Raw genomic sequence first — 26,944 nt, 5'->3', positions numbered from 1 at the left:
GTGCCCGTGTACGTGATTGATCGTCCAGTCTTGGCACGTTTATGCGTTTTATTAGTACAAGCAGTGTCACGGCACAAGGACAGACAGGGAAACCCAGCATGCAGTGTTATCAAAGCAACATTACCCATAATCACATATGTCCAGAGAGCATCTCTTGGGATGTGCACACACATGTTCTAATGTGAACTAGACTGACATGTTCTGTAGTCTCTCCACAGACCCTCCTCTTCTCTCCCTTCCTGATTTATGCCAATAAACGAAGCATATCTCTCCTGCACCCTCCCTCTCTCTCTCTCTCACACTCTCTCTCTCTCCCTGCCTCCCTTTCTCTCTCCTCTCCTGTGTTTATGCTCTATACCTCCCTGCATCTCAGTCACACTTGCCGGATCTCACAAAAGGAAGGGAAATGCATGCAACCCCTGCAAGGTGGAGAATACCGGGGAAAGTTCCATCCAGCAGTCACTAAGAGCAAACGCACACGGCAGGGATCCGCCAGAGATGTGAGAGGTCCGAGCTGCCGCCCATCCCCCTGTCTGCTCGAGAAGACACCGGGGCCAGCTGCAATGACCTGGGTGAATGGGAAAGAGCTCTCTGTGAACCTCCACCTGTGCAGCTGCCAGCAAGCACTCAAGCTGCCCAAATAGGAGGGCATGACTGGTCGGGCTGAAACCGGCTGCTGCATGCAAACGCTCCTTCAAACATAGGTAAGGTTCAACCTGCCATTTAATTCATCAGATTTAAGGATCAATAAAATCCTCCGTAGGGGAGGAAGGGCTATGCGAGCTGACGTTCTTGTTTGGTTCTCGTTCTCGGAGAAACTGTATATAAGGTTGTGAGATTGGCATGTTTGAGTGAGAGCGTGGTTCGAACGAAGTTTGGAAATACAAAAGAGATGCGTGTAAGAGAAGCAAAACTCATGCCTTGGAGACGCTGGGAAAGATCCTCATTAAAATTCTGTATGTGTGTGGCAAAGCAGACAGTAAAATGAAAAAAGGAACTATGCCTCAAGCAATCATATCTACTTTATTCTCAACTGAACAGTGATGCGAGCCACAGTCATCTTCTTGCATAATCTTAATTAAAACTCATGTAGCTCGTCAATGAAATCTGAATGTTAACAACAACATCATCTGGTGGCTTTGACAAGTGGACTCAACCTTTCACTTGAGCTTTGCATTTTTATGCTTTGCTTTGCATTTTTACAGAACTGGAATATTCAGTTAGCAAGCATTAAATGCACTATTGACTGAGGAAATGCTTAATTTGCAATGGGCTGGGGTTCTGTGAAACCCTTGTGGTGGGGCTGTAGGGTCTCTCAGCTGCAGGTTTAGTGCCGGTGAAAGATTTACACATGTGCATATTGTACCTCAGTTCACAATTTCAATGCAGGCAATCTGTGCTAATGAGCTAAATAACCATATTCAGTACACAAAATCAGCTGTGTTTACATTTGCATGTTTTTTTTTTTTTTTCTTGCATCATTGTGAATAATAATGATGCTTGATTTTTAAAGATGCATTTCAGGCAATCCTTTCAGGAAATCTTTGTATGTAACTGGATGCGCTTCTGTATTTTATTGTAGGGAAAATGTTGTTGCCTGGCATAGATTAATGATGTGTTTAGTGAAGAGTGGAAATTAAATTTTGTGCACGTTGAGAATGGATAGGAAGGTATGACTAAGTGATTTCAGCCTTCTTTTTCCTTTACTTTAGCCAATAAATGTGGGATTTGATTAGGGACTTAACAGCTTTGAAAACTGCACCATCATGTCCTCTATATTCAGTGACTAATGTGCTCTCAGGCTTGCTGTTCTGGTCCACGTTTACTCACATGTCAAATGCAATCTAATTTGAAATGATTAAACGTGTCATATGGTCTCCTGAGGACTTCACAGTTATATGATCTTCAGTGTCTTGTTAACGCAATGGTTGGCCATTGATCCCGAGTCGGACACAGCAGCTCATATGCATGTAAATGTGGACTCCAAGCCAGTGCAATCTGTCGCTTTTCAGTTATAGCACAACTCGATAAAAGTTTATGACAGTATGAGGAAGCACCATAGTGCATTTCCAAGATTAAACCTGCATAGAAATGTTGCATTTAGAGGTGATTGGGTCTGGTAGAGATTAGGTGTCCGTTATTGTTGAGCGCAACATACTGTACATCACACTGCTGAACAGTATGGCCATGTCACCGACTTTAAGGGCACAGATAGTAGGTGGAAAATGTACGATGAGTATGAAGGTACAATTATGGGATCCAGTGATAATAGCATGGCAGTTTGATATATACCATGGTACTGAATGATTGCCATTTTCATGTACCCTGACATTTACTTAGTACTCTGCAATACTTTAGACAACACCAAACAACCATGGTAGTTTTTTTAAAATCTTTTTAAATTTGAAGATCAAGGTAAATTGTTCAATTTGTCTTTCGGAAAACATGTATCTTTTCTTTAAAATATGATATTAAAACAAAATAAGAAAAAATTGGACATCTTCATCCTGGCAATATCTGAAATCCTTGTCCTTGTGGGGACTTTTTTTGGTCCCCATGTGGAAAACAGCTTGTAAATCATACTAAGTTTTGTTTTTTTTGAAAATGTAAAAATGCAAAAAGTGTTCTGTGATGGGTAGGTTTAGGGTTAAGAGATAGAATATACCATTTTACAGTATAAAAATCATTATGCTGGTGGAAACTCAACGTGTGTGTGTTGCATCCTGGTTTAACATCTAATTAATAATAGTAATTAAAAATAATTTAGTAAATTAACAAAAATGTTTGTTTAGTTTAATGAGCCTATATTTTCATGTTGTGAAACCAAGATTAATTCACATTCACTAACTGATATTTTTGTATATTTTACTTTTTTCCCCTTTTCTTCATTCCTCTCAAGCTTTCCAGGCAGCAGTGTGTTTCCTGTTGCTATGTAAATATGTTTTAATTTGTCATATTCCTCATAATTATCTCTTCATTATTAGCCCAGAAATATACTGCACTAACTTTCTCCAGCAGGGGATCGTATTGTCTTGCGAACGTAATGCTTCACTGTGCACTCTGATGAACTATTCACAAACTCAGGATCGAGTCCTGATTTGACAGAGGAAGTTTAGTTTGAGTTTAGTGATACCTCTTAAATGTGGTGGCATTTGTCTGGTTTTGTCAGCTTGAATCTTAAAAAGGCCTCAGATCACTTGTCAGGGTTTATGTTGCATTAATGATTGTGCATTAGCCCTTACTCACGTTTCATGATGACAGGATGACTGTAAGACTCTGCATTTGACTCCTTCAGAAGAAGGGTCCCGCTGGCTTGGCAGTCTGGACACGTTCTGAGTCTTTATTGGGTTCTGCATGACACAAGGGAGGTCAGAGGCTGGGTTAAAATTAGAAACATGACTCAAGCTTTTCAGCTGTAGGTGTTGAAGAAGTCAAAGGACAGATGATAATAGATCAATGGGGATGTTCTAGACAAACAGGCCTTTGGTGACTATAAGACATGTCTTTGAATATAGAATTGAATTATCCAATTTGACTTTGGTGAACATTTTTTATTTGACTTTTTCAGTCCCATTAAAACTACTTTAATTATTGTAACCGAATGCTTCTTCTGCAATATTAAATAATTTGATTTGATAAAAAGCTAATTTAGATGGTATCATATGAAGTACCAGTGTTGTAGTCGAGACCAGCTAATTAGAAGTCTGAGTCGAGACCAAGTCAAGACTTCTTTCTTCTGCGGAAAGAAGCCGCATCCTACGTTTTTGCCCAGCAAGCAATTTTGCGTTTAAAAGATGTCTAATAGCTGTCCAAACACGGCCCTGATGCCTAGGCAAAAACAAGGCAAAATTTGGGCTGTCAGTCAAAATGTAATAGACTTCTAAAGATATCCCAAGGATAGACGCACAGGCTACGCGTAGAACATGTCAAAGATATTAAACCAAACACCTTGTAATCACTGCTGATTTTACTTATATTATGGAATATCATACATCTCGCAAGTTATTTTGGCAAAAATGACATGTAACCAAATTCAAGGTTATTTTGGCTAGAAGTGGGTTACTCATAGCCAGACTATATGGGGTCTATAGTTAAACTAGAAGGTGAAATGACGACTAATATTCGCAGTGCACACACAGTTTGCTCTGATCCAGAGACACAATAACACAGAGTGGACAATATGCGCGAGTCTGCACAGACCATAAAACAAAGTTTTATGGTCAAGCCGGGTCCACATGCTCCCCAGTGAAAATTTGTTCTTGGACTCAGACTTGAAAAGGACTTGGGACTGAGTCAGGTCTCGAGTACTAGCTACAACACTGTAAAGTACATAATAAATATTGTAAAAACTAGCTTAAATCAGGAAAATGTGATCCACCTTAAAAAAGGTCAAAGCTAACATTTTAGGGGGGAAAAATCTAATTTTCTTGACAGAGTATAGCATGCATAACTATGGAACAGGCATATCAATAGGTTGGTGTGTCATATAATGTTGATTGCAGACTGAAGTTAATGCAAATGCAGTAGACGCAGCTGAGAGCTGCAGTGCAGTGACACACAGAGAGCTGTTATACAAAGCACACCCACTCTAGTGAACACTCACCAATTACATTCGATGGCATTTGAGATTAGCAATAAAAATTATGTGGTTTTTCAGGATTTGTGACACTGCCTCGCCATTAGACTTCATGCCATCACTGCTAATAAGACTTAAAACGAACCCATGCGTTATATTTCGCACAAAGAAAATGAAGCCTATTTTTAGGACCATTAAGTATCCCTTTTTTTTTATGACAGTTAAAGTTATATTATGTAACTTTTTTTGTTCAAAAGAACAATTTATATAATGAGCGAGTACATCATGAATCCAGATTTCAAACCGTGTTTTTGTCTTATCCTGAAAGTGAAAAATGAAAGTGACACGTGAAGGTTGAAAATGGTAAACCTATACTTGTCTTCTGCATTTAACCCATACAAATTAGTGCTAACACATTAGGAGCAGTGAGTAGTGAACACACACACACTGCAAACTGTGGACACACACACACACTGCGGCGCCCGGGGAGCGATTGGGGGTTTGGCGTCTTGCTCAAGGGCACCTCAGTCATTTCCTACCGGTATTGAGAATGGAACCGGCAACCTTTGGGTTACCAGTCTTACTCTCTAACAAGTGAAGTGAAGCCAAAACGTTTCGATCGCCCCCAGACCCTAACCCCAGACCATGATTGCCCCCAAATCACTAGGCCTAATCACTACACTCTCAGAGAAAAAAAGTTACAAAAGCTGTCACTGGGGCAATACCCTTTCAAAAGGTACACCTTTGTAACTAAAGAGATATAAGCACCTCAAAGGTACATCTTGGTACCAAAGGTGTACATATTAGTATCAAAATGGTACATATTACAACCTTTTGAAAGGATTTCGGCGCAGTGACAGCTTTTGTACTATTTTCCATTATAGTGTACAGTGTGGGACGACCTTTTTTTTTTTTCACATTACAGTAATGAGATGTAATGTGAATATGTTTTTGGATTTCATGTTATTCACATGATTACTTTCCAAAGGCACTTTCTGAGTCTTTATGTTTCTTTATGCCCTGTCTTATGTTTAAACGCAAAGTAACGTCAGTGTCCAAATTTGTGTTCAATTATAATCAGCAGGTCTATAGAAGCTTGTTTCTGCCACAAAATAAAACATTTTGAAAGATAATTGTGACTTTTTTATCTCGGAATTCTGACTTATTTTTTCTCAGAATTGTGAGATATAAACTTGCAATTGAGAGTTATAAAGTCCTATCCTGAGGAAAAAAGACTGAAAGTATACATCTCACAATTTTGAGTTTATATCTCGCAATTACAACATTATATCACGCAATTCTGGTGTAAACTCACAATTGCAAGAAAAAAAGTCGCAACCGCCTTTTTATTTTTTATTCTGTGGCGGAAACAAGCTTTCATAGCAGGTCAGGGAATTATCCCAAGCTGCTGGTTGTGGTTGGTTCATTATGTATGTGCCAATCATCTACAAACTCAATTAATGGCAAAGCAAAGCCTCTGGCTACCACCACATCACAGTGTATGCAAAGTCTCAACTACTTTTTTTTCTTTTTTTTGAGTGATCTCCATTTAGTTCCCATGGAAACCTTTTGTAACTCAAAGCACGATAGCTGCAAACAAAGATACTGTGCATAGACTGAGAGAAAAAGAGGGAACTGTGGATGAGAGTCCACCTACTCAGAGCAGGAACAGAACAGCTCTTACTGTGGTCAAAGAGCAGCCACTCACAGCACTGCCACATCAACACTCCCAAACTCTTACTGCTAAAAATACAGCACTGGAATATCTGCAACTGGATGAGCTCATTCACACGCTAGATTAAAGACAACACCAAACTTGATTGTATTTACAGTTTTTTGTTTTGTTTTGTTTTTTTACAATTGTCCGTTGTCTCACTGTGCATGATTCATCGGTTACTCTGATGAAAATATTGTTTATAAACATAATCTAGGATCAACAACCCTACACTATTTTCTGCTAAATATACAGTCAAACCAAAATTTATTCAGACACCTTCAACATTGTCACAGTTTATTCGGTATAGTTTAGAAAATGGTAATAAAATATGACAAGAAATGAAGCTAGCGTAAGTTCTGCCAGGAAGACTCAATCGTTCACGTCATGTATTACCTTCTCATCTATCCAATCATATCCTAATAGCCAGTATAAAAGGGTGGTACTTACACATGTCTGAGTTCGCAGATGCTGTCGCTTCAACCACCTCCATCCTCCCCATCCACCACCAAGACGGGACTTTTCCTTCATCTCCCTAACATTTCTATGCTGGGTCCTCCCCTCCATCCTCCCCATCACCTCCAGACGGGCTCTCCCCTCTACCCCGAAGACGCCAGGATGTCCTCTCCTCCTTCCACCCTTCCACCCCACCACCCCACCACCCCACCACCCCACCACCACCGTATGTGGGGTGGAATGGCCCCCTTCCTTACTTCACAGGGGGTGGGCTGCGCCCCTGCCTTCGTCTTCAGGCAGGATATGCAGATTCCGTACCCTCGGAATGCAAGTTACGGACGGGGCCTACGCCAAAGAATTCGATTGTTTGCTGAGCTCTTAAATAAATGTTCATTGTCACAGTATTAATTCTCCCGAGTCTTTCTGGTAGAACTCAGAGTTATCAGATCAGCTGATATTTCACTGGTTTTGTCCATCCTTCTGTTAGACGGTCTCACAGATGAATTAGGTTTAATAGATGTCAGCTGTTAAATTTAACTACACAATTAGATAATACCAATTTAGGTCAACCAATTACCAAACAATGCTTCATTTTGTTGAGTCTGTGGTGTAAAAAGGTCGCATTAGCAATAAAAAAAACAAAAACAAAAACACTTAAGCAAAACATGGTCAGGTCAAAGTGTCTGAATAATCTTTTGTCCCAAATTTGTATAAATGTTACTGGTAACCCACTGTATGAAGAATTTTTGGGTATAATATGTCACAGTTTACTTTATTTTGCTATCCTCACTTACACAAATGAACTATAGTGTCCTGCACCCACTAATAAAAAAATATAAAAAATGATATCTGGTTTGACTGTATGTTTTATTGGGCAGGCCTGGTACATTGTTTGTTGAATATCCAAGAAGGAACACATATTAAATTAACCCTATAGGTGCAAATAAAAATCCTTGGGTGAGAAACAAACAAATTCAATGTAACAAATTGTTATTGTTACATATATAAAGGGAATTTTTGAAACATTGCTCAAAGATGACAGTAGCATGGGAGCTATAGATGCATAATCAGTGATGTAAGGAAGTATGTTTTTACTGATAACACAGATCAAAGCAGTGATTATCATTCTCCTGCACTTCACATTTTGGATGCATCTCCGATTTAACACATCTGATTTATATCACACACTTATTGGTAGAGACTTCAAGAGCTGAAGACATCCAAAATGTGCAGTGCGGTGTTACACCAGCATCAGGATTCATTGTGTATTCAAGACATTTTGGAAAGAAATAATTTACAAGTCAAATGCACATGTCATCACAAAGTTATAATTAAGAGTGGGAAGTCAGGATTTTCTTTAAGCCCTGAGTTTCAGAGTTGGACGCAAAAGATGCAGTGTCTGTGTTAATGGTAAATGTGTTAACATTTTTCTTTTTCATTTACTATAAAAATATATTCATACAGTTGTGGTCAGAATGAATGGCACCCCTGGTAAATATGATCAAAAATGGCTGTAAGAAATACATCTGCAATGTGTATCCTTTTGATCTTTCATTAAAAAAAAAATTGCAACAATCTAACCTTTCATTGAAGTAAAATAATTGAAAGTGAGGGGAAATCACATTATGAAATAAATGTTTTTCTCCAAAACACGTTGGCCACAATTACTGGCACCCCTTGAATTTTTTTTACGAGTAAAATATCTCTGAAGTATATTCCCATTAATATGAACCTTTTTTTAGCACACCAGGGTGACTAGGAACATGAAATTGTCTAGCTATGACTTCTTGTTTCACAGGAGTTTAAATATAAGCAAACACAAAGGCCAAATTCCCTTAATCATCCATCACAATGAGTAAAACCAAAGAATATAGTTCTGATGTGCATCAAAAGATTGTTGAGCATCACAAAATAGAAAGTGGCTGTAAGAAAATAGCTAAAGAATTGAAAATACCCATTTTGACCATCAGGGCAATAATTAAGAAGTTCCAATCAACTAAAGATGTTACAAATCTGCCAGGAAGTGTGTCTATATTGTCTTAATGGACGGTGAGGAGGAGAGTTTGAGTGGCCAAAGACTCTCCAAGGATCACATATGAAGAATTGCAGAGATGTCTTGAGGTCAGAAGCCTACCAAAAAATCAAAAAAAAAATCAAACAACCCCTACATCCCCACATGTTGTTTGGGAGGGTTTCAAGAACAATCCTCCTCGCTCATCCAAAAACAAAAAGTTGTCAGACACGACTGGAACTTCAAACGGCACAGGGATCTGTGGTCGGATGAAACTAAAAAAAGAGCTTTTTGGCAGCAAACACGCTAGATGGGTTTGGTGCACACAAGGATAAAAAGTACCCCATGTGTACAATTTAATAAACTGTTGGATCGTTAATGTTGTGGGCATATTTTTCTGCTGGAGGTCCTGGACATCTTGTTCAGATACATGGCATCATGGATTCGATCAAATATCAACAGATAAAAAATCAAAACCTGACGCCTTCTGCTAGAAATCTTATAATGGGCCGTGGTCGAATCTTCCATCAGGACAATGATCCAAAACAAGCTTAAAATCAACACAAAAATGTGTTACGGAGCACAAAATGAAGCTTCTGCCATGACCGTCCCAGTCCCTGACCTGAGCCCTATAGAAAATGAGTGGAGTGAAATGAAGCCTAGCGCAAGTTCTGCCAGGAAGACTCAATCGTTCTCGTCACTTATTACCTCTCATCTATCCAATCATATCTTAATAGCACCTTAAAAGGGTGGTACTTACTCATGTCTGAGTTCGCAGATGCTGTCGCTTCAAGCACCTCCATCCTCCCCAACCACCACTAAGACGGGAACTTTCCTCCATCCCCCCCAACACCACCATGTCGGGTCCTCCCCTCCATCCTCCCCAACACCTCCAGACGGGCTCTCCCCTCCATCCTGAAGACGCCAGGATGTCCTCTTCCTCCTTCCACCCCACCACCACCAGATGGCCCCCTTCCTTACTTCACAGGGGGTGGGCTGCGCCCCTGCCTTCGTCTTCAGGCAGGATATGCAGATTCCGTACCCTCGGAATGCGAGTTACGGACGGGGCCTACGCCAAAGAATTTGATTGTTTGCTGAGCTCTTAAATAAATGTTCATTGTCACAGTATTAATTCTCCTGAGTCTTTCTGGTAGAACTGAAGAGAAGCGCCAACATGGATCTGGGAATCTGAAGGATATGGAGAGATTCTATATGGAGGAATGGTCTCTGATCTCTTGTCAGGTGTTCTCCAAACTCATCAGGCATTATAGAAGAAGACTCAGAGCTGTTATCTTGGAAAAAGGAGATTGCAAAAAGTATTTAATAAAAGGGTGCCAATATTTGTGGCCAATGTGTTTTGGAGAAAAACATTTATTTCATAATGTGATTTTCCCCCACTTTCAATTCTTTTACTTCAATGAAAGGTTAGTTTTTGCAATTATAAAAAAAAAAAAAATTATATGAAAGATCAAAAGGATAAACAATGCAGATTTATTTTTTACAGCCATTTTTTATCATATTTACCAAGGGTGTCATTAATTCTGACCACAACTGTATATATATGACAAGTATATACATGTGTATATATATATATATAGAGAGAGAGAGAGAGAGAGAGAGAGAGAGAGAGAGAATATATACATTCTTATATTATACTTGCCTCAAGATAAACAAGGATAGGTTATATTTTTATGTATTTTATGATTGAGAAATAAGGGCGATGAGTTAGTCTGATTTTCATCTGATATGTGAGTATAAGATTATATGTACACATACACAAATTATTGGCTTTCGCAGAATAAACTGAAAATTCTTAACTTGAATTCTGAGTTTAAAATACAGCCAATATATAGTCAAACAAAATGCCAGGAGCATGCTGAGGCAGGAGAGGGCATTTTTATTTGAATGTGGTCCCAAAGGAGCAGGATACGTTCAAGTTTACTGTGTGTAGTGTAAATATTGCAGACCGCATGTTTAGCACCTTTTTTGTGATGGTTGTTGGAACCGTTTATTTTGACTTTGATTCTAAATGTACTCACGTTGGATACTGAACACTGTTTTGTTTCAGTAAATCTGTTAATAGATTCTGCTGTACGTCACAGACATCTTATCAGTGCTAAGTGTGTACTCGAATGCAGAATGGTAGACACTCATGCAAAAATGCAGGATTCTAGAAGGAAATGGATTGCAAATTTCATAGCTTGAAGATGTGTAAAAATAACAGCAAGAGCTATAATGCTGATTAGACAATTAATTAACACTGCTTGAGGTCTTTTCAATCACTGTCACTCTCAGCTTGAGATACTGTATTTGCATGATTCACTTCCACAGCCATCCATGTGTGTGAATATGTGTGGTTTTACAGTGTGTGTGTGTGTGTGTGTGTGTGTGTGTGTGTGTGTGTGTGTGTGTGTGTGTGTGTGTGTGTGTGTGTGTGTGTGTGTGTGTGTGTGTGTGTGTGTGTGTGTGTGTGTGTGGTCCTGGTAAACCCTACGTTTTGAGGACAAAATGTCCCCACAAAGATGGCACTATCTGAAATCCTTGTCTTTGTGGGGACATTTGTTGTCCTCATGAGGAAGACAGCTTTTTTTGAAAATGTAAAAATGCAGAACGTTTTCTGTGATGGGTAGGTTTTGGGGATAGAATATACAGTTTGAACGGTATAAAATCCTTATGTCTATGGAAAGTCCCCATACACCATGAAAACACAACACACGCGTGTGTCTTCAATCTACAAGACACTTGCTAAGTACAGAGGGCTCCAAATGTCTGAGAGTACTAGTGATAATATAAGAGTTAAAGCAAAAAAGGTATATGTCATGTTTTATGTATTACAACCAAGCAAAACATGTAACAGGCGGCCGGTGATTTTGACAGAGCTCAGATTTTGACAGATGATATTGAATCATCATCAGTGACCACAGTGAACAACTAGTTGAAACTTTGTGCTTAGTTGTAATTTAAAAAACATAAAACAAATGTGTGAAATATGAAGAAAAAGAAAATCCTACTCTGTGTTTTAGATGTGCAGACTCATTTGACATTCTTAATACAAAAGTTACTTGTTATTAAGTTTTATTCAATTTAATTCATTTTGTTTGTTTGATTTTGAACTACTATGTACATTTATAACTTGTAATAAGTTTATGAAATACGCTTGGGAAGTTGACATGTCCTGTGGTGCGTTATGCTATGTTGCGTCTAAAAAAGAAAAGAAAAACTGCATTTTGCTAATTATTATTAAATGTTTTTATTTTTAAACATGCACTTGTATAAATCATGGACAATTTTAGGTCTTTATTTACATTTTATGTTCACTTTTAACTCTATCAAAACCAAATATATATAAAAAAAAACGGAATCAATGTTATTCACTTTAATTCACTGAATTAAATGAAGATTTCTTGTTTCCCGAAGAGTGAACCTGGAAAAGACACATATCCAGTTGAAAGGTTTGAAAGGGCCAACAGGACGATTCAGTCCCACCTTGCCTTTTACTGCGGTACAATCCAATATTATCTAAATCTTTCATAAGGTTTTTATAAAATAAAAAGGGAAAAGAGATATGCAGAAAAAAAAAAACTATATAGATATATTCATTTAATATTTCAACAGAATTTAATGGATTTTTTTTTTCTGCTTTTTTTTTTTCTTGTCTTGCTTGCAATGTCTGCTTCTCTTCTGTCTGCTCTACATGTAAGACTTGGACACTTCAGAAACAGACGTACAAAAACATTTTCAAGACATATTTGCAAAAAACAAACAGACAAACAAACAAAAAACCAGAAGCTGCATAAAGTGATTTAGCATAATATGCAGAGAGCACTCCATGGAAGATGGATTTCCCTGAAAAGTGCAACAATTCAATCAAAACATTTGTTTGAGCATCCCAAATGATCTTATATATAGTTTAGGTATAGTCTCTCCGTTTTCTCATCTTTCTAAAAAAAATTTATAAAACATCACTTTATTTCACAATTTACTCTCCCAATTCAGCCCTGTGCAAAGCATGATGGGAAGTGAAAGGTTACTAGATTTAAACATATTTCAAAATGAAAACATCAAGTGAAGTCAAAGAGTGATCAAGTCAGTGTGTGTGTGTGTGTGTGTGTGTGTGTGTGTGTGTGTGTGTGTGTGTGTGTGTGTGTGTGTGTGTGTGTGTGTGTGTGTGTGTGTGTGTGTGTGTGTGTGTGTTAATCTGGTTTAAAGGGCCATTTTAGTCTAGTCTAGGACTAGGCTTAATCTCTGTCCGGGAAACCGCCCTTAAAAGAGTTAGTTGACATGAAGTTGCAAATGAATGAGAGTTAGTTGACATGTAGTTGCAAAGTTATAGTTAGTGGAATGTCTAAAGTGGACTTTCAAAATAAAGTGCAGCCAATCATTTTTTTCTGACCTCTCTGGCAATGTTTCATGAGACGACAAATGCAAGATTTGAAAATTTGGAGTCAATGAGTAACGACAGTAAACAAATGTGACGGAAACTGTAATATCAACGATCATGAATACAGCAGTATCAATGATTAATTCCATTAATTCAATATTGATAAGGCCTTGTAAATGTGTACATCTATGAAGTTGTTCAAATGGATATACTTTACCTTTTATTTTCAGTGTCTATGCATACATAAGTAAATATACAGTACATGTGTAGTAGAACCACATTTTATGTGAAATACATAGGCCTACGCATCATGAGATCACGTTGGACAGTTCTACATTGTTTAACTTGAATCTGCTCAGTGGATGCGTGTTGTTCAAAAATACAGTTTGTGGTTGAGTAAACTCTATCACTGTGAGCTCTGGTGCTAAAAACAGAAGTGCTGATAAAGTTCATGTATTCCAGTGGGCTCACAGTCAAAGACCAAACGCTCAGCTCAGAGTATGCAAGCGCCATTTTCTGCTGGCCCTTCATTTCACTGAGTACAGCAATTAGAGTAATGACATTTAGCAAATTACAACCCTAAAACAGACACTAGATACGTGAGCACAATGCATCTCAGCTATACGTTGAGTTCATATTGGAGGCTGCCTGAGATCACAGACATGAGGGAAATGAATGATAGGTTCGCGTGAATGAAGCAATAACGTTCAGTCGTATACCTGATGCTTGCCATCGAAACCAGACATCTGCTCATAAATACTCAAGATTTCTGCAGCGCCTCCATCTTGGAGATGGAAAATCAGATGTGTGTGGCGTGCGGTGAGGCTGACGAGAACTGACTTGATTGATTGCACCAACCTTTTCCAGCGCTGCCATTTTGTGTTTGTGTTGGGAGGGCACAGAATTCCCTGGACCACTGGGGAAGGCATTGCATGACATTGTATAAAGCATGCATAATGATATAGGAGTTCATGCTAGCTGCCTGCATGCATTTCCATTTATTTGGTGCTTTATGTGCTGTTTGCTTAGGATGTCCAATTGCATCATTTCTACAGCGCAGTTTATTTTCAGACTAGTTCTCTCCAAAGGGAAAATTATGTCATTTACTCACTCATGTCATTCCAACCCAAATTACTTTCTTGTTTCTGTGAAAGACAAAAGAATTTCCATAGTTGCAATCAACAGTCATCAAAAACACAATAGTCTTCTGGAATTGTATGATTTTTTTTTTTTTTTTTTTTGAGAAGCAGACTGAAATTTAAATTTTATTTTTAAAAGATAAACTTTGCCTTCAGTTGGCTGTGACTTGATGATTGAGTTCAATTTGTGATTTGTCAACAAATCATCCAGGCTGGCTTTGTGAATTGGGGATAAACATATTTACTGAACAATGATTCATTTAGGAATTAGACATTGATGCTTCTCTGACAAACAAATAGAGAAATTTTGGTCTGTCTCTCCCAAAGCTTCTTCTGACTTGAGAGATTTAGGGCCTACTTTACACCTGGTCACTTTGCAGATATTCAACCCGCTTTGTATTGCTACAATGTCGATAGTAGGCCTATATGTAAATGAACAATGTTAACTCATTCTCCATGTTATCTGGACCAAGAAATTCATGTTTATTTGTCAGAAACTTTTTGACAGCTCCATGCTTCAAGTAGTTTAATTAAAACGTCTCGATTACGTATGTAACCCTCGTTCCCTGAGTAGGAAACGGAGACGTTATGTCAGTAGCCGCGTTTCCATTACAGATTTGCGCAAATGTTTTGCGCTATTATCTAAATATCGATAAAAAACTATTGCGAAATGACGGCGTTTCCATTAACCGATGTTATGCGACTAAAACGTCTTTTTTTCTCTCGCGATAAGTCATTCCAAAAATCACGGCAACGGACGTTGGTTATAATATCACAGCCACCGCATTAGACATTATTATTATTATTAATGGAAGGAGACGTGGCGTGTTATCCAAGCATTAATGGCAGGGAAAGACCCCCGAACGACACATATAAGGAGTTTCTGGGTGTTTCGCCCTCATTTCTGCTCCGATTGTGGCATTTCTTTGAGATTTAGAATCCAGTATTCCTATAGGCTAATTATTGTTTCTTTTATGAATTTAATAAATAATTCTGTCTCGTGTTCTGTCCAAATGATCCATGTAGGCTACTTTTGTGTCTATTTGTTTTTCCTTTTTTAACCCCTAATTGAAAAACGAAAAATGAACGGTTGTTGTCTTCTTAAAACAAGTTGAACACCAAAATTTTAATTTGAACTGGCTACACACAACTGCTGTGCTTTATTTATGACTTTTTGCCCCTTTATTAAACATTTAAAATATTCACAAATTAATATGGAAAACATGTTGATTTTACTGGTTTTCTAAGGCCAAATTAGAAACTGGAATTTATGTATTTCCCGCAGTGCTGAATGAGAAGAGCCATTAATATAATTAATAAACTATTGTTTTCTAAGTGTCGGCTAAAATCACATCTCCATCTCCGCTGTTATCAGATGCGCTTTTAGAGAGAAATGCAACTTTCATACGGATTAGCCTACATAATCAGAAGGTATTAGCTTTCGATTCGAATTTGTTCGTTTTAAAGTGGACATTTCAAGCTTTAGCCTACACAGGCTATATTTTGTTTCAGTTCTCGCGCCCCAGTTTACGGAGATCATGTGCGTCTGATTGTTTCTTTTATTTTACAAAAGCACAGCATTTTCTTGTTATTGTGAGTTTACACAAATAAAAGTGGTTGAGAATAATGTATTATTATTTTCTGTCTGACCAGAAATGATAGAGTATAAGTTGTTTCCACTGTTGATAGGAAAATGCAAGTGTTTGCGGCCGCGCCTCCGTGTCATGCAGTGCGCGCTCCACGCTCAGCTTTGTTCCTTTTTTGCATAAAAGCCTCTTCTAAATATAGCCTATTAAATGTTATAATACAATAATATAAAATTATTATTATTTGCGTAGCTATACATGGACTTCAAACACACTGCGTCTTCTAAGTCAGGTGACTGTAAATGCGCAAAAACTGTTTCCATTGCAGTTTTGCGAAATATTCATTTTTCGAATTGCCTGAAAAACCACCTCATGAGAGCGTAAAAACTTTTTTGCGATAAATGGGAGTTTTTGCGAAATTGACGTGTTTCCATTAAGCGTATTTTCAATTCGCAATTTCAATTTGCGCAATTTGAAGGGTAATGGAAACGCGGCTAGTGACTGACAAATTGGGGGTTTCGCTTAGAAGCCTATCACCTTTGAGTTTTAGAAAACGAGCCAATGGCATGAAAATGCCTTGGGTCTAGGGAATTTGCATGCTCTGCCCCACCGCGTGGGTATAAAAGGAGCACTGCCAATCTTGCATTATGTTTCCTCGCTGAGGAGCCGAGACTAAACTCTAGGCTTTTCCAGCGGTACAGCGGTTGTGGCAGAGGGACGTAACGTCTCCGTTCCCTACTCAGGGAATGAGGGTTACATTCGTAACCGAGATGTTCCCTTTCGTATGGTGACTACGAGTTATGTCAGTGACTGACGAAATTGGGGGTCCCTGTATAATCCCGCCACATTGGCTGTCTTCCAGTGCCCTGCACAAGACTGAGCTCCATGCCGTGAGAATAGCAAGGACGGAGGGCTAGGCTTAACGCAAGAATACCAAGGTACACTGAGTAACATATCCCAGGAGGAACATGTAACACAATGCCTACCCCTAGGGAGGACTTAGAATACACATATGACCCAAGTACGGGATCCATATGGAAGACTCAGAGGTATCCAGCCCGCAGGGTGGAATGTTTGAACCTCGAGAGAGAGGGAAAACACAAGCTCGAAGGAGACTTACCGTTTAAACACACATGTGGGGGTCACCCAACAGGGGAACCATGCACATGGAACACCTAGCCAATCAGGAGGGCTGAGCAACCGGGCAGCACTCTGGTGACGGCATCATCAGTATAGGAGGAACTCATAGTCTTGGAAGAAGAACTCATCTGAGTGAAATAGCGCACGCATCCAGTCCGTGGAGTGGAATGGCGCAGCAAGCAATGACACCGAGCGGGTCCTATTACCGGCCACTGGTGGCGAGTACATGAGAGGACACTGGCTCCACTCAGATATTATAGAATCTCGCGAAAGTGTTGGTTGTCGCCCAGCCTGCAGCTCTGCAGATGTCTGTCAGCAAAGCGCCATGCGCTAGAGCCCAAGAGGAAGCCACACTCCTAGTGGAGTGAGCTTTCACACCAAGGGGGCATGGTCGGCCCTGTGTCTGGAAAGCCAAGACAATGATGTCCACTATCCAGTGAGACAACCTTTGCTTGGAGAGAGCCTTTCCCTTCAGCTTCCCACCATAACAGACAAAGAGCTGGTCTGAGGTCCTGACACACTGCGGTCTGTCTACATAAGCACAGAGGGCGCGTACTGGACAGAGCAGTGCCAAGGCTGGGTCTGCCTCCTCTGAGGGCAGCGCTTGCAGGTTCACCAGCTGATCTCTGAACGAAGTGGTGGGAACTTTGGGCACGTATTCAGGCCGGGGTCTCAGGATCACGTGAGAGTTGGCTGGCCCAAATTCCAGGCACGCTTCGTCAACCGAAAATGCCTGCAGGTCCCCTACCCTCTTGATGGAGGCCAAAGCGGTCAGGAGCACTGTCTTCATGGACAGGAACTTACGCTCAAAGGGAGCTCTCTGCAGGGCAGATAGCACCACTGCGAGGTCCCAAGAGGGTACAAGAGGAGAGCGAGGAGGATTTAGTCTCCTCGCTCCTCTAAGGAACCTGATGACCAGGTCATGCTTCCCCACAGACTTACCTTCAACTGCATCGTGATGTGTGGCGATAGCGGCAACATACACTTTGAGGGTGGAGGGAGACAGCCTTCGCTCCAACCCATCTTGCAGGAAGGAAAGCATGATATTGATTGGGGCATTTTCTGGGATCTTCTTGGCGAGAAGAGCACAAGGTTACGAAGAGGTTCCACTTCAACGCATACGCGTGTCTCGTGGACAAGGCTCTAGCGGAAATGATGGTAGCCACCACCGGAGGTGGTAGGGTACTCAAATCTGCCTCGTCCCGTCCAGAAGCCACACATGTAGGTTCCATAGATCGTAACTCGTAGTGACCGTACGAAAGGGAACTACTGATTATACTACTTTATCCCCCCATGAACAGATGGTTATTAACAGAACAGTTATTTTAAGAGTAGGTTTATCACTGAAAATTGTATTGTACTGTCTACTTTTTAAACAGCATTATGGTAAAAATGTATCACTATGGCAACAGCTTTCTTACCTGTATGCGATGGCGTTTTGCTTCAACAGAACTGACAGAACGGCAGTACCCTCTGTTTGGCATAAAACACTGTGTTAGTGGTCATCCAGTTTGAAGTGGCGATTACAAACACTGAGGTTTTTCAGATTTTCCATCATCGTGTTCGCCGGATTCTTTGAATTCTTTAGCCACTGCCTACAACGCACTGGATCCTCACTGGAAACCGTATCTAACTCACTCCCGTTAAACGTTTACTCTTTGAATTCTTGCACTGGGAACAATACAAGTCGACACCATTATGACTAAAAGTTTTCTAAGAAGTATTTCCTACTAAAATAAGGCGGTATTGGACTCTGGTTAGTGCATCTATAGCAGACTGGTGGGAGTGGCTTTGGATGGCAACATGCCCAGTGCATTATGGGTGTTGAAGATTTCCTACGTGTTTGGCAAAATGGAGGATGTGGTAGATTTTCCCCAACACACCTGAATTAGGTTGAACCGAGTGTCCCTGACACCTGAAAATACTCAGTTGAGTTCACCTCTGACCGCTCGGGTTGATGCCTAAGTGTAGCTAATCTGACCGCATAAAATGTCTAAGAATTATAGTTACCTGACCGCAATCTAACCCCGCCTGAAAGTCTCACAAAGAGTCGAACGACATCTTGTTCCGTTCGAACACTATCACTTGGGAATAAGGTCTCTAGTGTTCTTAACCCGCTCCACACTATCACTTGGGAATAGAAGTAAGATCTCTGGTGTTTTGCTAAATAACTTGTTCCACTAACTAACTTGCTGCGCAGCAATAATAACCGACAGACTTCAGACAATGCCTTCGAATATGCTTTTAATCACGGCCGGAGGATCTCAGACAAATTTCAGAGAGAATCCCACCAGCAAAAATAATTCAACAGTTTTTATAGAATAGGAGCATGGCAAAAATGACATGAAACATTACATAATTTCCCTACAATATGATTGGTTCTACATATGAAAACCCTTCTGTAGAAGCAAACTTAGATCTCAAATCTTTAAACAAATGGAAAAGGTTAGAAGTTCATGTAAGGCTGGAAGCTTACGCTGCAATTTTTGAACCAATAATCGGAACAAAAGGCAGTTGAAGGATGACGTGTATAATTCAAATATTTATCTGACTCCAATATAATTAATCTGACTCCATTAAAGTTGTTGTTATTCTTTAACCTCTTATTCTTTAAAGGTCAAGGTCTTTCTTAGAACTGATAGGAAAACGTAGGATTTAACCTGAACGTTTAGATAACGAAAGTTATAATCACTTTAGCTTTCAACATAATCAGTGATAAAAGGAAAGATTCTCAAAGCCTTTAAAGCAGGCAAAGTTATTTATTAAGTTACATGTTTAAATATACATACAGTAGAATGGAACAATATACTGTATAGAAAACTAAGTTGTAACAAATAATGCACTGTTGTGCAGAAGAGGCCGTAAAAGCCTTTCTTGTAGTATGAGGTTACTCACCGGTGTGCAGGAGTGTTAAAGCCCCTCTCCTAGATCAACAGTTACCTTTTCTTCTTATACCCTGAGCAAAGCATTGTTAAACATGAGTGGAATACCAACACCGAAACTGACCGACAGGAAACCAAAAGATGAGGCAAATGGGCTGTGATCAAGAGGGGGAGAAGAACATGTTCTCCTCAATGCATGTTTAACCAGTTGTACCTAGATTGTACATTAGGATAATTTAATATCTCTATTAAGTTCACCACCATTTATTTCAGTTTATAAGCTGTCAAATGAGACCAAACATGGCATAGTTACATATTAGAACACACTAGTAAATAAACAGTATTTATTTGAAAGCATATGTCCTGTGAAGCAAATGGTACAGATGTGTCATTAGCCGCGTTTCCACTGTCGGGCCAAAAGCGGGCATGCTAGTGCGTGCCAGGGCCAGTTGCGTTTCCACTTTCACTTCCGGGGCTTGATTGAGCCTTCCTCTGGGCCAACGGCCAGGGTTTTCTGGTCCGCCGAATACCTTGGTCCAAAGCGGGCCAGCTCGGGCTAGAGGAGTGGTTACGAACAGAGGCGGAGTTTACCTGAGTCTGGAGACGGCAGCACCGGACGATTCTGTCAGCATTAAAGACTATTAAAATAATTTACCTCAGAACTCACTTTCATGTTTGAATGCCTTCTGTTTGTAATCCGATGTGGATTCTGATCACTGTATAAGGTAGAAATATTTATACGCGATGCAAAAGACTATGCACGCTAACCATTACCATAGTAAACATGAAAAAAAAATGAACGCTTGAAGAAATCAGACAAATCATAATGGCTATCACAATCATGTTTTTATTTTATCTGTCAGTAGCCTACTCTTTATACCGGACTATCATAAAATAAAGCAACTTTTTTTTCGGGAGTGCTAAAGCTCCTCAGGTCGTATTTTTGGTGGCATGTTAATATAAATTATCATTCTTTCTAAATGTGATATGTCCTGTAACTACCAAATAATAAGAAACAGTCTCGACTGAATAAGTAGGCTAACTGTGTCCTCTTTTTTTTGTGTGAAATAGACCTAACAGTAAACCACTTCTGTGTGACTAATGTGCAATTTTGACACAAATTGATTCAGTATGATCAATGTATCACTTTTTATTGTAAACCTGTGGTAAAACATTGATGCTTGGGTTTAAAATATTCAAGTAAACCACAAAAATGCCAGCAAACGGTCGCTTTTATCATGTTTGTTTTGCGATCTCGCCGTTTCCAGTGATTTCTTTCTGATTCGTTTTCTGATAAAACTTTCATTTGTTAGTGAAATAATGGGTTTGAGTGACGTTGTTCCCGAGAGGCGTGTTACAGGCAGGTTTTAGTGAAGCGCCCTTCTGGCCCGACAGTGGAAATGCAGCAGATTTTGGGTCCGGTGCTACAGGCCCGAGGCTTTTAGCCCAGCACGGCCCGTTTAAAGCGTTGGCTCGCACTGGCCCGACAGTGGAAAAACGGCTATTGAGGTGCAAATGACTCCGTCTCTCCCGACAGAACCATCATGTGCCTGGAGTGTCCCAACAGTCCTCAATCAGCATATTGATGAAATCCCTTGCACTAGATAGGCATTAGCATACTGTGATTAAGGCCATTGTGCCACGTTTAATTCACATGTATCCCTTTAAAAGGCTTTTTGAAGTACTAGGGCAGTAAAGAGTTCTGCCCATATTTGCTCAGCTCTACATTCAGTTGATTACTCAATATGTCATGAGATTATTCTAGACTGTTATATTTGTGATATTATCTTGCCAGCATCTGATTTCGACACAATCTTCAGAGTACATTTGTTTAGAATGTTAGGCCTAAAAAAAAAGTACGTTTAGATGTTAGAATTATGATTAGTTAAAAAAAAATCCAACACAAGGACAACAGCCTTTTTCTCTGTTTCTCTAGTCAGGTAGCACTGATTTAATTTTTTTCGTATTTCTACTGTATAGGCAGCAAAGTTTTATTGAAAGCCCATTTTGCCAGCGGTAAAGGACGCCTTTATATCGATCACTCAAACCAATTCAGAAGGTGGTTTAAGACGCATTCCAGACAAAACTGGTCAATGCATCTGGCTGTTGAATGTAAATTTTATTCCTCCCAAAATGGTAAAAAATAAGCTGATGATTAATAAATTGCAGCACATCTGTTGCTTTCGGTAACATGAACTCCATTAAATATAGCATCAAGGATGGGAATTGAAGATGGGATCTATACTCGTTTTGTGGAGACACAATTATGTGGTCAAGTGTAAATGAAACAGTTTTAACAAATCAGATAGCTATCTGATCAGTAAAAATGCATTAAATGACAAGTGTAAATAGGCCCTTACAGGAATATAGTGCACAAATTGACTACTTTTATGATGCTCAGTCCCCATTCATTGTAATTTCATGGAAAAGAGCATTCCTCTTTTGTGTGATGAAAGAAATCAATTCAGGTTTGGGGGTGAATAATATATATATATATATATATATATATATATATATATTAAAATTTTTTGGGTGAACTATGCCTTTAAGAGTCCACATGTGTGAATCAGGTCTGCCATCTGTCAGTGGCATCTGTCAAGATGCAGTCCATATTGGCCCAGCGCTCTGGGATGTTTTCAGATGAAAGGACACTCTTCTTTACTACAGTATATGAAAAGTGTAGGAATATGCTCTTTCAGTTGGAATAAGAATGTATTGTTTTTTTTGTTTTTTTTTGTTTTGTTTTTTACAAAACAGTGTTTTTATTAGCAGCAGAGAAAATCATGATGTTAATGTTTATGATATCTTAATATCTTCATGCCTTATAGTCACATTTAGAAGATTAGAGCTGGACAATATTGTTTACATATTAAATATTACACCTTCATGGTAATTTCCAAATTGATGGCCTACAAGTTCAACTACACAAATACATTTTCACGCTAATGTCAATCCAAAACCAAGTGTCAATTTTTTTTCATGGAACACACAAAACATTTTTTTTTCTTTATGACCAGGAAAAGATCAATAAAAATTGTGCATGTGATTAGCGGGATTGTTTCAAGTCTTCGTAAATCATACGTTTTGAGCATAGACTGAAATTTAAGTATAACAATATATTAGACGTGTTGTTACAGTACCTTTAGACCTTTTAAATAGTGAATACGAATATTTAATAGCTTAATTTGAGAGAAACTTCTTTGGGGAAAGAAAGAAAAAAAAAATCCATTCCAGCCAGACCCCTCAGAGAACAATCAATCTTTCATGTCTTGAAACCTTAAAGACTGTTAGCTACATTACAGCCTTAAATTAAAACTTTGAAGCATGACTCACATTATGTGCGAGAGCTGACATTAGCTGGGAAAATGAGAGTGCTTATTTGTGTCTTTGCAACCCACATAGAAAAGCTTTTAAAGCAGGAAAGAATCAGACACATCAGGATTAGGATCACCAAAGGTCTGTGTAAAGTGTTTTTAAATGTCAATGAATTACATAATGAAATGATAATGACAGATAATGACAATTTGAATGAGTTCAAACTTTTCCACATTAAAGTGCTACAAACATACAGTCAGTGTTGTCCATTTTCAGTCTTCAAATATTTCCAAAGAACATTTCTTTAGAAAAATCACCTGTTTCATCCGTTTTCCGATGTGTTGGTCCTGTGTGAGGTCGCATGGATGCTGGAGAGTGTCTTGGGCCGTAAACTGTTTCAGTGGATTTCAAATACTGTAGTTCTTCCATGGATGTACAGTAAGAGAGACCAAGTTATACTTCACTCTATCTCTGAGTTTACTTATGTTGACTCACTCTCTCAGGTTACTTATGAACGATTAATTACACTAATGCTTGTGTTCTCTAGCCATGGCTTTGTGTGCTGTATACATTGTTTGTATGTTTAACAATCCCTGTTAGCCAAAGTAATTATGTGATAATTTAGTATGTAACCATTTGGAATAATCCAGGCCAAATATTCAATAACACTAAATATTTTCATATTTTAATTCTATTTGATATCGTTAGTAAAGAAAAAAAAAAATAGCAATTAGGGCTGTCAAAATGGCTAAAACACTAAATTAGAATCTTGTACTTAAATATAACTAATATTCAAATTATATACTAATTTAAAAGGCATAATTTCAGTTAGAGGGCCTAAGGCCACAAGAGGGAGCAATGATCAAAATATGAATGTAACATAATAAACTGTATATTCAAAGCAATGAAATAACATCACGTACAACACAAAAGTGCATCACGTTTAAGATTAACGTTTATAAATCAAATATAATTTCGTAAATTGCATAGACAATTATGAACAAAACAGCATCATGTATTTAGGAATAGTTTCATACAAAGATCCGAAGCGCTAATCACACTCACTTTTTTTTTGCATTTAAAAACACGAGATGAAAAAAAAAAATGAAAAAAAAAAAGAACTTGAAACAAGTTTGTTTTGTTTTTTTTGTTTAACTTCTCAGCATTCAAAACATGCGAGACGCGAGTGAAATGGTCAAAGATGTCCGTCTAGTATGTTTACCTAGAAATCTATAGAATAGGAGAGCAGATAATGAGTTGAGGGAATGGATTGTTTACAGTTTTGATGTAAGATCTTCTCCGCATCGAGCTGTTTTGAGAGAAGAATGCACGTAGGTGATTTTGAATTAATATTTCATGTCGATATACAATAGTTACATACTGTAAAAACTAATAGTGGTATTGATATCTTTGTATGACTCCTGTCTCTATCCGATTGTTAAGTCTGACGTCACGCGTGACGTTTAGCCTTTTCCGGGTCCAAGCGCTCCTCTCGTCCAGAAATAACAATGGTGGAACCTGTAAATTTATTTACGATCACGTCCTTCTTAGTGAGGCACCCTTGGCGGTCAAAAAGGGTTTAAATTCCTTTAACACCAACAGAGTGGTTACTGTAGCTCATCACTCAGGTGACATAATTAAGGGTAGAGTCCAGGCATCAATGAAAAAGAAGATTTACGAGGTTGAAGTGAGTTAGCTCGGGACACAGGACACAGCACTGCGGCATTGTAAAAACACTCAATAATAACCAAAACACTAGCGAAAGCGGTAGGTAGGTAGAGAGGACCTGGACTTTGGACCCGGAAAGAGTATTATCGGAGAGTGGTTACGTCACGACTTAACAACCGAATAGGACAGTGGCACGGAAACTAACTTTACTTTACTGAGAGCCCTCTAGTGGTCGGGAGCTTTTCTGTTGTGTTGTGAACGTATGTTTGCTTTTTAAATTTCGTTGTGTTGTGCACTACTGGGCCACCGTTGAAACTATTCCCTTGGGATTATTATCATTCTGGCACAGCTGCTGAGCACAAATGCACAGAGTCAAATAAAGCCTTCAGGGGCCTCGGATCCAGAAGTATCATTCCCATTCATTTTCTCCCTAAAGGGATAAAAAAAAAGAATCCTTGAACCAGCTCTGATATGAAATCATCGGTTTAGATTTTTTAAAACTCACATCAAAGTTCCAAAAGTACTAGTTAAGTGATTGTAAAAAAAAAAAAAAAATGATGAATTACTCATCCTATGAAGCACTGCGAATGAGTAATCAAATCAACAACGACAGTTCAATCAACTCTTGATTATAATAATTGATTTTACATTTGTTAATTGCAAAATATTGACAAATCTGTTAGTATATAAGCAGTTTAAGAGTGTTGGGAGAATGACTGGATTATGTCATTCACAATACGTCGTGAGATTGGCTGGTCGCTGCTGAGCTCCTCTGCTGCAGTTCTCATTTCCATGGTAACAGTGGCTTCTCTGATTGGTCAATATCTCTTCAGTATGCAATGTGTCTTGAAAGGTTTATATGCTTAAAAAAAATCATGTTCACAGCATGTTCGTGTATTCCTGCCAATCAGATAGTATTTAAATGGCTGATTATTTCATTCCAGTGACAATTATTCCAGAATCCTTTCACTTCCCCATAGGACGACTCCTCACTAAATGATGTAAACTTGTGAAACTCGTCTCATACACTATAGGGATATAAGGGTCATAAGTTTGGTTAAGCTCCAAGTTCCACTCAAATGAATAGTAATGATGAAACTGGTATCAGGACTGTGTTTAAGCCTGTGAGACGAGGGATATTGCATTGACCAAACTTTAATAGCTGGAGCAGTGAATAATGAGGTGAGGGACTGAGGTCATTAAGATGAAATCACTAGTGTGGAGCTAACTCTCACAAACAGAACCATCTTACATCGCTAATTATTTACTGAGTAATTAACCACTAATTAACATAGTACTAATTAAGTGTTAAGTGGAAGTCAGTGGGTTTAATGAGTCTAGGAGGTGCTTAAAATTTTTCCAAAATCTGAGGGTTTTCTTCACTGTTACTATTGCTCATACTTAAGTTAATCATTTGGGGAAACTTCTTACCATAAATTTGGATATTGACATTTAACTCATCTTGCAACATTTGTGCTACGAGAGCGCGAGTGACACTTTATATTGTGCAACATCTGGAATAGTGAGCTTTTACTTTTCTACGATTGATTTTGGATGCAGTCACTGTCTTTATGAATAGGTCAATGATCTATTGATTCATTCTCCGGATTCATTCAAAAAAAGCTGAATCATTCAGGAACAAAACACCACTGTGTTGATCAAAGATGCAACATTTCTCCTGTGGCTTTAGTTTGTTTGGAACTATTTTTGCTGGTGAAATGCAGCAGAAACAGTCAATATCGACAATGCTGTGTCTAAATGTTTATCACTTAATATCAACTTTAACATATTTATTTATTTACATTGGTAAAGGTATAAAAGGAGGACAAATTAACATCAAGCTTCAAGGCTGTGCCAGTAGGTGGACATGGTCTTTAATAGTGAGCTATTACTTATCTAAGTTCCCCTGTGGTGAAATTTAAGCTTTTAAATGTTGTTAATATGTAAAAGTGGTGTTTTTAATATTGCTGAGTACTTTAAGCAGTGGAAAGAGGCACCTGAACCACTCTGACCGTAACATCATTAGAGATGGGCTGTTTTTGACTTTCGGGAATCCTCTAGCAACCACATAGCAAC

The 26,944-nt window shown here is 38.8% G+C and overlaps 1 protein-coding gene across 1 annotated transcript in view; it reads left to right on the top strand.

The window, feature by feature from the left end:
• The first annotated feature begins 368 nt into the window (after positions 1-368).
• Positions 369-26,944, top strand: part of frmpd3 (FERM and PDZ domain containing 3) — a 153,967-nt gene continuing 127,391 nt past the window's right edge. Inside the window, exon 1 of the mRNA XM_082178257.1 lies at positions 369-704. The gene's annotated coding sequence lies outside the window, so the exon portion shown is untranslated. The remainder of the gene's footprint in view (positions 705-26,944) is intronic.

Source organism: Leuciscus leuciscus (assembly GCF_965113295.1).
Source record: "Leuciscus leuciscus genome assembly, chromosome: 8".
Lineage (NCBI taxonomy): Eukaryota > Metazoa > Chordata > Actinopteri > Cypriniformes > Leuciscidae > Leuciscus > Leuciscus leuciscus.
Note: the sequence above shows the minus strand (reverse complement) of the source record. Positions and strands in the feature narration are given on the sequence as shown.